This window comes from Ischnura elegans, chromosome 3, assembly GCF_921293095.1.
Source record: "Ischnura elegans chromosome 3, ioIscEleg1.1, whole genome shotgun sequence".
In the NCBI taxonomy this organism is placed as follows: domain Eukaryota; kingdom Metazoa; phylum Arthropoda; class Insecta; order Odonata; family Coenagrionidae; genus Ischnura; species Ischnura elegans.
In genome coordinates, this window is record NC_060248.1 from 82,250,925 (window position 1) to 82,264,442 (window position 13,518).

Consider the following 13,518-nt stretch of genomic DNA (forward strand, 5'->3'; position numbering starts at 1 on the left):
TTTATCCTGACAACCAACTAAATGGAAATTGCTGATCCACACGTCTTCCTCTATCTCCACAGTTTCCAAATCAAGGGCCGCGGAACATTCCTCATTGTGACTCAACTTTTTCTGAAAAGCAAGCCGGCGTAGAATAAAATCAAAGAATGCTGCGATTCATTTTTTGTGACCACCTCTGGATTCCATTCTTTTTCCATCTACAACTTCCTTTATCTTTGGGACAAGACGATGTTTAAATATTTTCATTATAATTTATAACAAAATATAAGTTCTAAAAATACCCAAAAGCCATTTTATTAATCCGCACTGACGAGTGTAAATTAATGTGGAAGATGAATGCTGTAGACGTAGTAGTTTTCCTTTGGTTGAGTTGCAAAGTTCATGAAGTTGACAAAACGGCTAATTTTTCGGTGCGCGGAGTCATTTATATTGCACTGGCCGTGTCTATACATTTTTCAATTTTTTTGTAATAAAATAAATCAGAATTTAGGATAAAATTTCCTTTAAAATGACATATAGTTCATTATTATAGCATGCAGTGAAGCCAGGGTATAAATTTGCAAAGTACTGCGGCACATCATTTTGACGCCGACAGTAGAAGAAAACGCTGTCTTCTTGGCTGGCACTCGCGAATGCATGAGGATCAACGTTGCTCTGTATTTTCATATTTCCTCTCTTGATTTTAAACATCATGGAATTTTCTATGTCCTTCCGTAACTGAAATTGAACAAGTGCCATAAATAATTTGAGTCCATCATAACCATCGAGAAACACCTATCTCGATTTTTGTTGTGAAGTTGAGTTTTTATTCTACGGCGGCCGAATTATCGAAAAATCTCAGTTCCAAGTTATTCAGTCAATGAAATATGGATATATTATTAATATTAAAGTTATCTTCGCTCACATAGCACACGGGTTTATCATTCCGTTTATTATACTCTTATTTTTCCGTTACGCTCATCCCGACAGACGGCATGCATCGAGGCTTTTCTTCTAATTTCCTCCGTGGGAATGCAGACGAAAATTTTTTCTGGGGTGTTATTGCACAGAGGAACAATGCACCACTTGTAATTTTTCCTTATTTCAGCCATGTTCTCCTTTAAACGCAACGTGGCTCTTCCAAACCTGCAGTTACTGGGCTTGGATCTTGGACTCGTACTGAACTATGACGTCACGGCCAAAGATTAGTGGGGGCGGTATTTTTTAGCCCGCGAAACTCGGGAGACTTTTGGGAGTCATTTTCTAGGGTAAAAACTGAATTTTAAGCGGAAAAAAGTATATTGCGGTACTAAGTGTTTACTGTAGTATATCAGCATACTGTTTATAAAAAGTATGCAATTTCCCTATTAAGAAGAAGGCAAAGATTCAGCGGTGGTTCAACAAAATTGCTTAAGCAACTAGAGGCAACTGAAGGGAAAAGAAATGCTTCAGAATCAACTGTAATGGCCAATGTAGATGATTTTTCTTGATTTGTATTTGAAGAGGGAGAAAGGGAACACAAAAAGGAAAATTAAAAACAAATCCTGAGGAATTTCTTCTTGTAAAATCTATCTGTTTTTTGTTGCAATAAATCCTAATAAAGGTGGAGTTTCATATCTGAAGTGTTTAATTTATCCCTAAATGACAATATAAATACAGAAATTATTAGTATGAATTGACCCAGACGGCACAGGAAGTTTTCGTACCTAAATACGAGGGTGGACAATCAAGATACAAAAATCGCGCTTAGGAAGTTACTTAGAAGGTTTTGTTTCTTTATTTCCTTTAATGACGAAAAAAGATGCAAGAGGACTGGCAAATTCATATGCATCGATAAAATTGTATCTCATCGATAAAACTGTATTCGGTCTGGGACTATTTTCTTTCGCGGGTGGTGCCATCTGGTGCCATCGTGCCATATCCTCCTAGAAAGATCACATGCCTTCACAAGCCGTTGGAGATTGCATCGTGTTGCATCGTTTACGTCACGTCTCACCACATTTCAGGGATTTTTGTGGTTAAGTTTGTGAAAAATAGAGTGTCTGGTAATGGTGAAGTTTCCCTTATTCTTTAATTTCATTCTCTGGGCTTCAGAAACGTGTTTGTGAGATATTTTTGTTAAAAATGCCTTCCGTGTGTGTAATGTCGGGATGTAATGGAATCTCCGGGACATGGCTCAAGTTTTTAGCTTTCCAAAAGATCCTGAGTTGAAGAAGAAGTGCATTTGGGCGATAAGAAGAAAACATTTCACCCCCACGAAAAACTGTGAGGTATGTACTCTTTCTCGCTGTAATTATTTGGATGTAATTTTAAGTTAGAAGTGGCTTCGGGATGTTGATGCATCAACATCCCGAACTATTCAGTACTGAAGTACTATAGTACTATTCAGTACTAAAAATGGTGATTCAAAATATTGTAGCAGCAATTCTTTTGAAAATTCTTGCATTTTAGTTGTCTTTTTTGTATTAATTCATTCGGTAAACGTGTGGTTAAAGGAGAAACTAGGAATAAGCTGCCAAGTTTATAGGATCGAATATTGCTTCTTAGCTTGCCCTATGGTGTATTACACGTCGGCTTTCATCATTTCTAATTATCTTATGCTATAGTTTAAAACAATAAAAATATCAGGCATACAAATATTTACTATATTTACGAGCCTATAGTAATTTGATTTCTCATGCAGAAATACCAAAAATTGGAAATGATTTGACCTAATAAGTTACATGGTATTTTATTATTTATTAATTTTAGGTGTGTGAGATTCACCTTGTGATATCAGAAAATAATCTGTGGCCTTGGACGAGAAGACGAGGAGAAAATTCTTGCTGAATTGAAGTTACCCAGATTGGAGGAAGGTACCATTGCTTCACTGTTACCTGTCGCCAAGAAGACAGACATTGTGGCAGAAGTGACATATTTGTGGATGTGGATTTGATTTGTGCAAGTTGGTGCAGTGATAGTGGACGTTCATCGGAGAAAGTATTGACGATAGTTTGTATGTATCGACCAGTCCTCTTTTAAATAATTTTCTATTCGAAAGAGAATAAGAGTAATTGTTTCGCTAAATTAGATGTGGGATAGAAGAGAAAATTGGAAATATTATTGTGGTTGACAATAGAAAATACATAATATATGTATTGTATTTCTGTGGGTTTTTTCTTTCCTGCCTCTTTAAAATTTCTTGCGGTGGTGACTGCATGCAAAGTAAGTATAAAATCGGAGGTGTGATCTAAGAGATAACATGTTTTATTTTACAAGTGTTTATGCTGGTGATTTGGCAGGACTTTCATATTTTTAATAGGTTGATACATTTACTGCAGTGACCTAGAGACTTTTACTCATCCCAAATAATTTTTCAAATACTTTAGCGCCTGATATGGGTAAGTTTTAGTAGCTGAGACTGAACTATACGTTAATTTTTGCTTGCATTTTGATGAATTCGATCATACTAATAGCAGATGTGTCAGCAATCCTGTTTCATCGGCAATTTTTATTTAAAACTTTTATTTCGTCAGGCTTTAGGGTAAGCTTTTTAATGCTCGTGGGCTATGTGATGTCTTATATTTAGTGTCAAAATTAATAAGAATTTACTCTCATTAACATCTCAAGGTTTCCATCTAAGTACGAGCCACTTAAGAATTCTGGATGCTGGGGATGCGTGAATTAGCCGTGAGAATCTCATTTTTCGCAGAGTTATTTAAGTGGCCGAGTAAGTTTTGTAAGTTCTCAATGGGTAAATAATACTATATCATGAATTCTAATTACCATGAAAAACTCACAACCGACAAAAACTTTGTCGGTCGTGAGTCTTTCATGGTAATTAGAATTCATGATATGGTGTTATTTACCTATTGAGAACTTACAATTCATAATGATTCGTATCAAGGTTCTCGCTACGGTCGGTAGTTATCGATTGTGTTGCGTTCGATACATTTTTCGATCGTGCGAGTTACGATATAACTAATTTCGACCTAATCGATTGAGATTAGCCTGAGTGCCGTGTTCCTGCGCGCTTTGTATCCAATCGTACGTGCTTAGTAGCGGACATTCACATGCTGCGTACGCGCTTCGTCGACAGGCCGCGAATGGAATGTATCCATTGACGAAAAGCGACGGAGCGGCATAGTATCCCCTTAGTCAATGGGTACTATGTACATACGAATTAGATACGGAGGGTTCTGTGCCGTCTGGGGAAATTAGAAGAACAAATAGGTTTGGTCACAAATAGTCAAAGTGAGTTCAAAATGAGGTCAAAATGATAGGTAGTCATTTAAGGTCATATTGACATCATCATGAGTCACGAAGGATGTCATTTCAAGGGACCATTTTGAGGTCACCGTGACTACCAAGCCATGACTTGAAAATGACATCAAGATGATGTCAAAATGACTTTTCATTCCTCCTTGGGATACCGTAACCAATAGACTCCTGGCACATTATATACAGATACATAAACAGATTTTTATCTGGGAAGGAGGGATCGGGATTTAAAATTTAAGGGGAAATACATTGTAATTTGGTATTAATTTAGAGAGTATTCATTTTGGACTTCACTCTTTGAACACTTTGAGGGGTTGGAACCCTCTGATCCCGCCCTTCACTGGTCACGGCTGAATTAATTCATAATTATAAAAAAAATATAATAAAATGAAACAAATAATTTAAAAAAAATAGAAAGCGGCACGCATTATCATCTATTTGTAGGAAATCCTCTAAGTCTCATAGCTAATATATATTGTTTTATGATGCATTGATCTGTTTATACTCTTTATATTTCTTATTTACCTCTCCTTTATCAAGCACATCCCAAAAATATAAGAAAAATAGACACGAAAATGGGAGAATTTCTCATAGACATATTCAACCAATTATACCAATAGCCTTAATCTAAGTGAATATTAATTCTATAATTTTTGAATGTTTTATGCTGCTCTATTCCTTTAAATGATAATTTTTTTGGGTTCATAGTGCTTGAGTATACAATATCTACTTTTATTTGTCGCGGTTGTAAAACTCTGAGGTTGTAAAGCACTGGTACGCACGGCTTCTCGCATGTTTCACCTTGCAAAAACAAACGAAGCCCGGAACCGTGAAGAATGCAATTTCAAACTCGAATAAGCCTCATATACGCTATGTAAGCTTTAACGAGGTAATTTTTAATATTTTTCAACATTTTTATGGCCCTTAAGACGGGTAAATTAGCCATTATTCTTTCAAAACAAGAAAAGATGCCGGATACTGGGCTTTTTTCGATGGATGAGGTCTGTTGTACGTAAGTAAAACCTCTCAACAGATAAATATGTATAGTTACTTTTTATTATTAGTTCAACGTGTTGATGGATATATTCGGAAAGAATATATATCAAATTTTAAAGATGTTTTGCTTTCATGGTGAGGGATTCAACGGTTATTTTCCTAATGGAGTAAAATGGCCGTGAATGCTTATCGAATCATGGCCCTCCCTATTCGCCCTTTCCTTATTTTTCTTGTTGTAATATCGCATTTAGGACCTTTGATTGGGCAAAATTGGAAAATTTTCACGTACCTCTTCGCTGTTATTCACATGAGACATCTCAGGAAAGTCTCCGAAATGTATAATGAGACATTCGAGATGCATTTGAGATATCTCAGGATCGTCTCTGGGAGGCCTCAGTTCATGGCCTGACTACAATAATTTTGCCGTTTTAATTAATATATTAAAACTATAAAATATATAGTACAAGAAATACGAAAAGGATATTATCAATCTTCTGCCACTGCTTGAATCCTATGGTCCTCATTGGAAGACAACTTCATTCCAGTGGACCTAGATTTTCGGCAATATCAAGACAGTTGGATCAATAATTAAAAATGAATGCTAACAATTTTTATTAGTTTTTGCATGTATGAATGAAACAATTATGTCGCGATTTTAATTACCACAACTTTAGAATTGCTCCGAAAAATAAGCATGGAAGGAATAACGACAGCATTTAAATATGTAAGATATAATTCTTTTCTTAACCCTAAGGTTGAGAGAGTTTGGGATTTGTGCAGGAGGCACCCCTTGCCACCAAGACTGCTCTGGAAGAGTTAACCCTTTCGAGACGGCGGAGTTTTCGTCTTAGCATGACTGCTGTACTGAGCCCCAAGAGACTTCTTTCTCGTGGTACGGAGCATTTTTGGAGGACATTCACTAAGAAGGGTCTCGCTGAACCTTTCGACCCCTCCACGCATTATCTCGGACTCCGAGAGTAGTTGTGCTCCCTCATTGCCGGGTTTACGACCATACCTGCAGCATTGGTTTGCGTTCAACTTATGTATTGCTTATATGTATTTAGCAAATGGATAATTGTTGCTTGCACGTAAATTGCAGACTTTGAATAGAATTCCTCATTTTTTTCTTAGCATTGTCAAAATTTAAACGAAGTTCTAAGGTCAATAATAAAACATTTAATGCAGCATAAACATTTCCATGCTGATGTTTATACATAACTCAAGATATAAGTTAATATATATGGTAGAATTTCGTTTAAAAATTGTAAATGCGGTTCATAAGACAAATAATTCAATTCTTAGTTTATTTTTCTTGAGAAATGAACAAATATTTATTTCTAAACCTGACTGGATAAACAATTGTATGACCGCTGTCCCTTATCGCTAAGCGGGGTTATAAAAGACGAGGGATCTGGGTACCTGCTGCCAGATTCCGAGGGTAAATCCTAAACCCCGCAGGGTTGGGTCTCGAGACAAAGTCGACGCATACCCACGACCGTCCTAAAAGGGGGAGAGCTAGAAAACATAAATAAACGGCTTTCGTTTTCCAGGCTAGGAAAATCTCACACGTAAATAAACGGCCGTCGTCTCCCGGGTCAGGAAACGTCCACACGTATATATACGTGTATAGTAGGGAAAAGGTTAAGCCCCTTAGCGATCCTTATTGTCAGGGAGAGTGCCCGAGTGCAAGATAACGTGGTAGCAATAAACATTTTGGGTAAATGCCGCAGTCAGCATGAAAAATATATAAAAACATTCCCGCACTCTAAGGGTTAATGCACCATGATTACCTCTCTGAAATGTCTCTGAGACAATCACGATGTTCAAGATATTTGAGAGTATGGTGAGATGTCTCCGAGATATTCATTGCCATGTGGGTTGCTTGTTTCCTTCTGCTAAGGACCAACTCCATCCCCTCAACATGGAAGGCGTTTATAGAATCCCGTGCTCATGCGGGAAATCTTACGTCGGACAGACAGGGTTCCATGACTTCCCATATTAAAGAACACAAACGGGCCATATTAAATCGTGACATGGAGAAGTTGGCTGTAGCGGAGCATGCTTACTCAGAAGACAGCATCAAATTTTATTCGACAAGATGCAGGTGTCAGCCCAAGAGAAATTTTATCATAGACAACTGATTCGGGAGGCTACTGAAATTGAGAAATGCCCCCAGAATTTCAACCAAGTTGACGGCATTAAACTCAGCCAGACCTGGAAGAGAATTTTCAGGAAGAGAAAACGGCGACTATGTTGCAAGCAAGGTTATTCACCAGCTACTTGGAAGAGTCCGCTAGCCACTCAAGGACAGGGCTGAGAGTTCTGCTGACATCAGCATCCCCTCACTACTCTAGTAGATGGGGGAGGGTGGACGAGTATATTAATTGACAACCTTTTCCGAATTTTCACTCATCACCTGATGATGCACCTTGTAATGGACGTGAAGGCTCACACGACAAAGCGCAACACGCAGCTGCTCCTGAAAGCCGTTAGCAACGACGTGGGTTATGACTCTATGGAGAGTTGAAACGCAATAATTTGTGTTAGCATTTAGGCATACCTTACCATGTAATACCTGTGGCATGTGGAGGGAGGCAGAAAGTTGGTGAAATTCAGCCTAGTGTTGAGTTTGGGTGAGAGGATAGGAAGAGAGAATATGAAATTGGTTTGTGTTCAGGGGACTTGAAAAATCACAGAAAAAAGGATATGAAGAGGCATTAAGGTCGCTGGAAAACTCTTGGACACATATATCGATGGCTAAGTTCTAACAACACGTATCTCAAAAATAGCAACTTCTCAGGAGAGCAAAAAACTATTAATTTTTTTTACTTGTACACTGAATAGAAAAACCAAAAGTTCACGAAACCGAAAAAGAAGCATTCATTTGCAAACAAAGAGTTGTTTTTTGCATATATATTTTTTTTTATATCACCTATATTATATATTATATTTTAAATCTCGTGATAAAAAAAAATATATATATACATAATAAGGGGTCGTGAAGTATATAAGGTTGTTTTTTGCTTGTATTTTATTTTTTTAGTGTTATTACACTTTGTTTCAGATACCTGTCTCAATATGGCCAAATTTGAGACAGGTGTTGTGAGAACTTAGCCATCGATATTCTGAAACTTCTCACAGGAGTTCATATCCTGCAATTCTAATTTTAATATTCCTTCTCATTTCCTTTATTTATTGAGAAATCCATCTATTCATAATTTCTGATGATTAATTCTATCATTTGCAAGGGTTTACTTTCACTGTAATTAAAATGCCCTTGTTATTCTGATCTCATGGAGGGGGACTGATTCCTAATATATCCTGAATGATTCACCAAGGCAGAATGTTATGATATTTTCCACAAGATTTTTGATTTAATTGTTGCTATAGGAATTATAACTAACATGGGCTGGTGATGCAAATGTATGCTATTACCAATTAGCTGAAACAATTATGCCTTTACTTTAGTGGGCTCCCTATAGGAGAATGTGAGAGTCTGCAGCTTGAATGATTGTAGAGTATTGCTAATTGCATAATGTATCCAGTTGTGTTATAGTGCCTCCCATTGGCATTTATACCACTGCATTAGTGCCAGTATCTTACCACCCACAACCTATCAGCCACTGATGCACATAGCTGCCCCAAAATTCTTACCTCATCAACTTTGTTACTGTTGTATATTGATTGAATTTAGAGATGATACATGATTATATTTTAGAGAACAAATTTAATGAATTATACTGCCAATCCTATATTATTATGACAATGTATGTGAGTTTTCAGTTCTTTCTTGCTTAGTTTTTGCAGTGGAGGTATCATATTGTGTTTCTTTAGTATTATCCCAATCCTTTTATTAGATCCCCAAATGTAAGATAACATGGCAAAGCCAATTGACTTTGTTGTCTTATCCTTCAGTACTGTCCTAATACATGTCCTTCTAAGGGCACTGTCATGACTTTTCAACTGGAATGGCTTTGTTGTGGGGAAGGAGGGTTTACATGTGATATCTTTTAATTTGAGGGTTGTGAAGGGAAGAGGACTGCTAGTAACTTTCTGTCATCATACATTTTGGTAGACTGGGAGGTCATGAGAATTAGGTATCCTTGTGTCTTGATACTTCTACATCCAGAAAGGCCATGCATCCATCTTGCCCTGATAAAAAAAGTATCTTTCCATCTGATACCTTCGTCATGGTTTCTTAGCATTGGACTCAATGGGTATTTTTTGGAAATCCTCAATGAAAATATTAGCCACTATTGGTGACAGCAGTGACCCATTGGTAGTACTCCCAACTTGTTGGTAATAGCAGTCTTTCCTCCATAAGTGTACATTTTTTGGGCAGAATTCATGATATTCTATGATGATTCCTTCCTTATGAATCCAGGCCAGCCCATGCAACCTAGATGGTTTAGGTGCCAAAAATGTAGTGAGCACTGCAATTGCTGAATCAGCACTTTCATAAATTTATAAGTATTCTTTTGGGTTTTATTTTTCCTGAAAAATGTTGTACTTCTGCATTTTTTGTATGAAATGTGAGAATTTCTCTCCTTGTATCCTTGTCTGGACAGGAGAACAGCGGCATTCCTTGTGTTAGCAGAGATCACATTTGTACAAGGGCAGTCTTTTTGTAGGAGAGAGACGATAGATGGATTAGGGCATGAAAAAGCTTCTACAAAAGTGCACGACACAATGTGATTGCTACAATACTGTTTGTTATATGTAACTCTATGTGTTTCATCCATGTGATACCCTGCCAGCCACCTCTGGAGTACATACCTGGCTGGTTGGTGGGTATTTCTCCCGTAGATGTATCTACTTATGTAACAAGTAGCAGCAACCACAATGACACGAGCACAAGTGTAGTAAGGGCTATCTCTCACCAAGCACGCATAACTCATCCCGCTACAGAAATACGAGGGATTTTTTTTTTCAACCTCTGATAGCTCAGCAGAAACACCATACCAGAGACACGCGAGTACTGCACAGGTAGGGTAATTACGCGTCCTCCGCACCACATGCTCAAATCATTTCTTACCGTGAGTTGTTAGTAGCATTCTCATTAACTAAACTGCCTCAATCGATTCTCCCAACAAGTGTGCACTGAGAGAGACAGCAATTTTTGATCACCCGCTGTGCAATGCCGGCCTAGTGCCATGTGACTTCCATCTTTATGTTGAAATGAAGATGTGACTAGGAGGGAAGCACTTTCAAACGGATGATGAGCTTCAAATTAAAGGCAAAATTCATTGGAAGTCATTTGGGGCAACATTCTTCAAAGAAGGTAAAGTAAATATTGTCAATAGGCACGACCAATTCCTCAATCGCCGAGACATCTATGTCGATAGGACACCACCAATTTGTATGTGATTATATTTAGCAATGAAATAATTTTTAATCAATCACTTCATCTTTTGTTCATGACCCGGCGGAGGTTGAAAAAAACAGCCCCCATATAATCAGAGGTGTAACTAGGGATATGCTTCGGAAGGGATGGGAGGGCCCAGAAGAAGAAGAAGGGATGACCCCCCCCTCCCCCAGGCAATAGAGGGGGGGTCAAAATTATGAAAAATGACATGCCTGGAAACACATTTTTACATCATCTTGGCTCTTAAAATTTGGGTTTCATGCGTAATTTTGTGGGAAATCATCGAAAAAGGGAAGTCATAGACAATACTTTTATATCGTTCAATTGTATTAGGCTCAACTATGTGGAAGTTAATATTCGAAAATGAAAAGGAGACTGCGTTGATTTCCACTAATTTATCTTACTTAAGTACTTGATAATGACCTCTATGGTTCAAAACATGTCGTACGGGCAAGATAAATTAGTGGAAATCAACAAAGTCTCCTTTTCATTTTCGAATAGTTTTATATTATTTTTTATTTTTCTGAGGCTTTGGGAGGTATCTATCCCAGGTTATTTGGGAGGTAGTTACCCCACTGCATGTTATTATGTATAATCTTGTTATTTGTCCTATTATTTCTGTTTCTGTCATCATGATCTGGTGATATTGGTCTTTGGTAGTAAGACTATAGCCAAAAAATGTTATGGGGGAATTTTTGGAGTGGGGGAATGCACTTTGTAGGAGTTTCCAGAAAGGAATTCCTTATTTGATAGACTCATTTGGAGGGAAATCTCCTTAGTCTGTATGCCCTTAAGAGTTAAGGGGTTTGAACCCAATTTTTTTAAAAGATTTCTTACATTGAACTGACTCAGCGTCATCCTTTTATTGAGAATCTTAAGTTTGGAGTTAACTCTGCAGTCAGTCTTAGCCCTGATGACAATGAGGGAGTTTCTCATCAAAATATTGACCTTAAACAGCCTTATCCAGTGCCAAACCTGAGAAGATTTCATCAAATAATATCATGCGTGTCATTCTGATCATTGGCTTTAACCCTTTTACTGCCAGCCCATTTCAGGTGGGATGTACGAAGACTGCTGAGGCTATTTTCTGGAATTTGCAACATTTCAGATGTTAATGTTTCATACGTCTAGATTTTTTCTCAATTTGCAAGATATACATATTTCTATCTTCTAACCATAGATAGATTATGGTTCACTTAAATTACAGTCATTGTAAAGGCCACAATCATGAAAAAAAGTGAAATAAGGCAACAGATAGGAAGATAAATCAGCCCCTGGCAGTTTTCGCTCAACCAGCAAGGGCCGATATATCTCCCCATTGGCAGTAAAAGGGTTAAGACCCATTCTCATTTCACACCAAACACCCTTCAATGTTGCAACTCCTGTGGAGATGTTTTTTCCTGCATTCCAATTAAAAGCAAAGGAATCAGTGCGAATCTCACACAACTAATCCTTACTTTTTGTTTGAAACAGTTGCTTCAGTGCGTCAATTGGGATCCCAGGCCTCATGATCAGTGTCATTCTTCTTTTTCTTCTGTTTCATTTAAACTATCACGGAGATAGTAATCGTTGACTTGCAGTAACTATTTGCCTTGTGGTACAAATTACTCAATGCCAAACACTCTTTATCTCTAAAGTTTTTTTTATTTTGTCTTAATTCTACTCTCTCTAGCAGTTACAGGGTACCCACATGGGAACTATCATAGTTGTTGACATCTTTTTTAAATTGTCTGTTTTTTTTACGGATGTGCAAAATAAAAATTATGTGTGGTGCCTGTGAATATATCATCCGTGTTGAATGCAGTGAGCTAAGATGTCCTTTGGGAATGTTAGTTGGGAACATTTTAAGACAATGACTGGTAAGAAGCATGTGTTAATTATTTTTCTCTGAATAAAGTGTGATGTCCTGACTGATCATTGCTAACATTAAAAAAGGATTGTTGTAAGGAATGATTTCTCAGATTGTTTTAACCATTATAGTTTACTTTAACTCTACATAATTTATAATGAAATTTTTGAAAGATATCTCCAGTATGATGCGTAAAAACTTAAAAAGGGACTTCAGCAAGAGACAGCTTCATAGTTTACTTCCACCCACCCCATTCAAGTTCTCTTATAGCTACATTACCCAGGTATTGTAATTTACTGGTGATAGCTTTATAGTTAAGAGTAGGTATATCTAGCTGATATAGATGCACATTAAGCAAGGATGTTAGGTTCAATGTTTTTATAAGGTTTATTTTATCCCATTAGATATTTCCTTTTATTCTATAAAAAACATATGCATAAATTCCTTTAATTTTGTCTTCTTCTGATTTTTAAAACTACATTTATGAGTATACTGGATGACATTTTATATGTTCTGAATTTTTATTCTAATTGTCGGTAAGGAGGCAATTCTGTCAGTAGGACTTACTAACAGATAGAGCGAGTGGTTTTGTAGCCACGTACAAAGTTGACGGATTCACAAAATCCTTAATACAGGATGGAGCTAGATGGAAGAGAACAGTGTGAGTAGAGTAGCAAAGGTTATTGAGCTGAAAATAGAATGGATATTTTCTGTAATGAAGAGTTCATATGGGGATATATTTTTATTAGCAGTGGAAAAATTGTCTATGCAACATATCATACATGGAATTATTATCATTATTAAGCTCTCCCTTCTCCACTCCCAGATTGGAAAGTTTTTGTTGTATGGCTTTTTGATTGTGTGTCTTTCATTTTAAATTTTTGGTTCCCTTTGGATGGAGACTAGTTTCCATAACCTTAATGTGTGATATTTACACAGCAAAGGCATAGTTTGGTGTTAGCTCTACCATCTAAGATAAAAAATACGATAAGGTTGAATGCTGGAGGAGAAATTTGCAATGATTGCCATAATTCCTCTGGCAGTTTAATTTAATGCTACATCTTCAAGC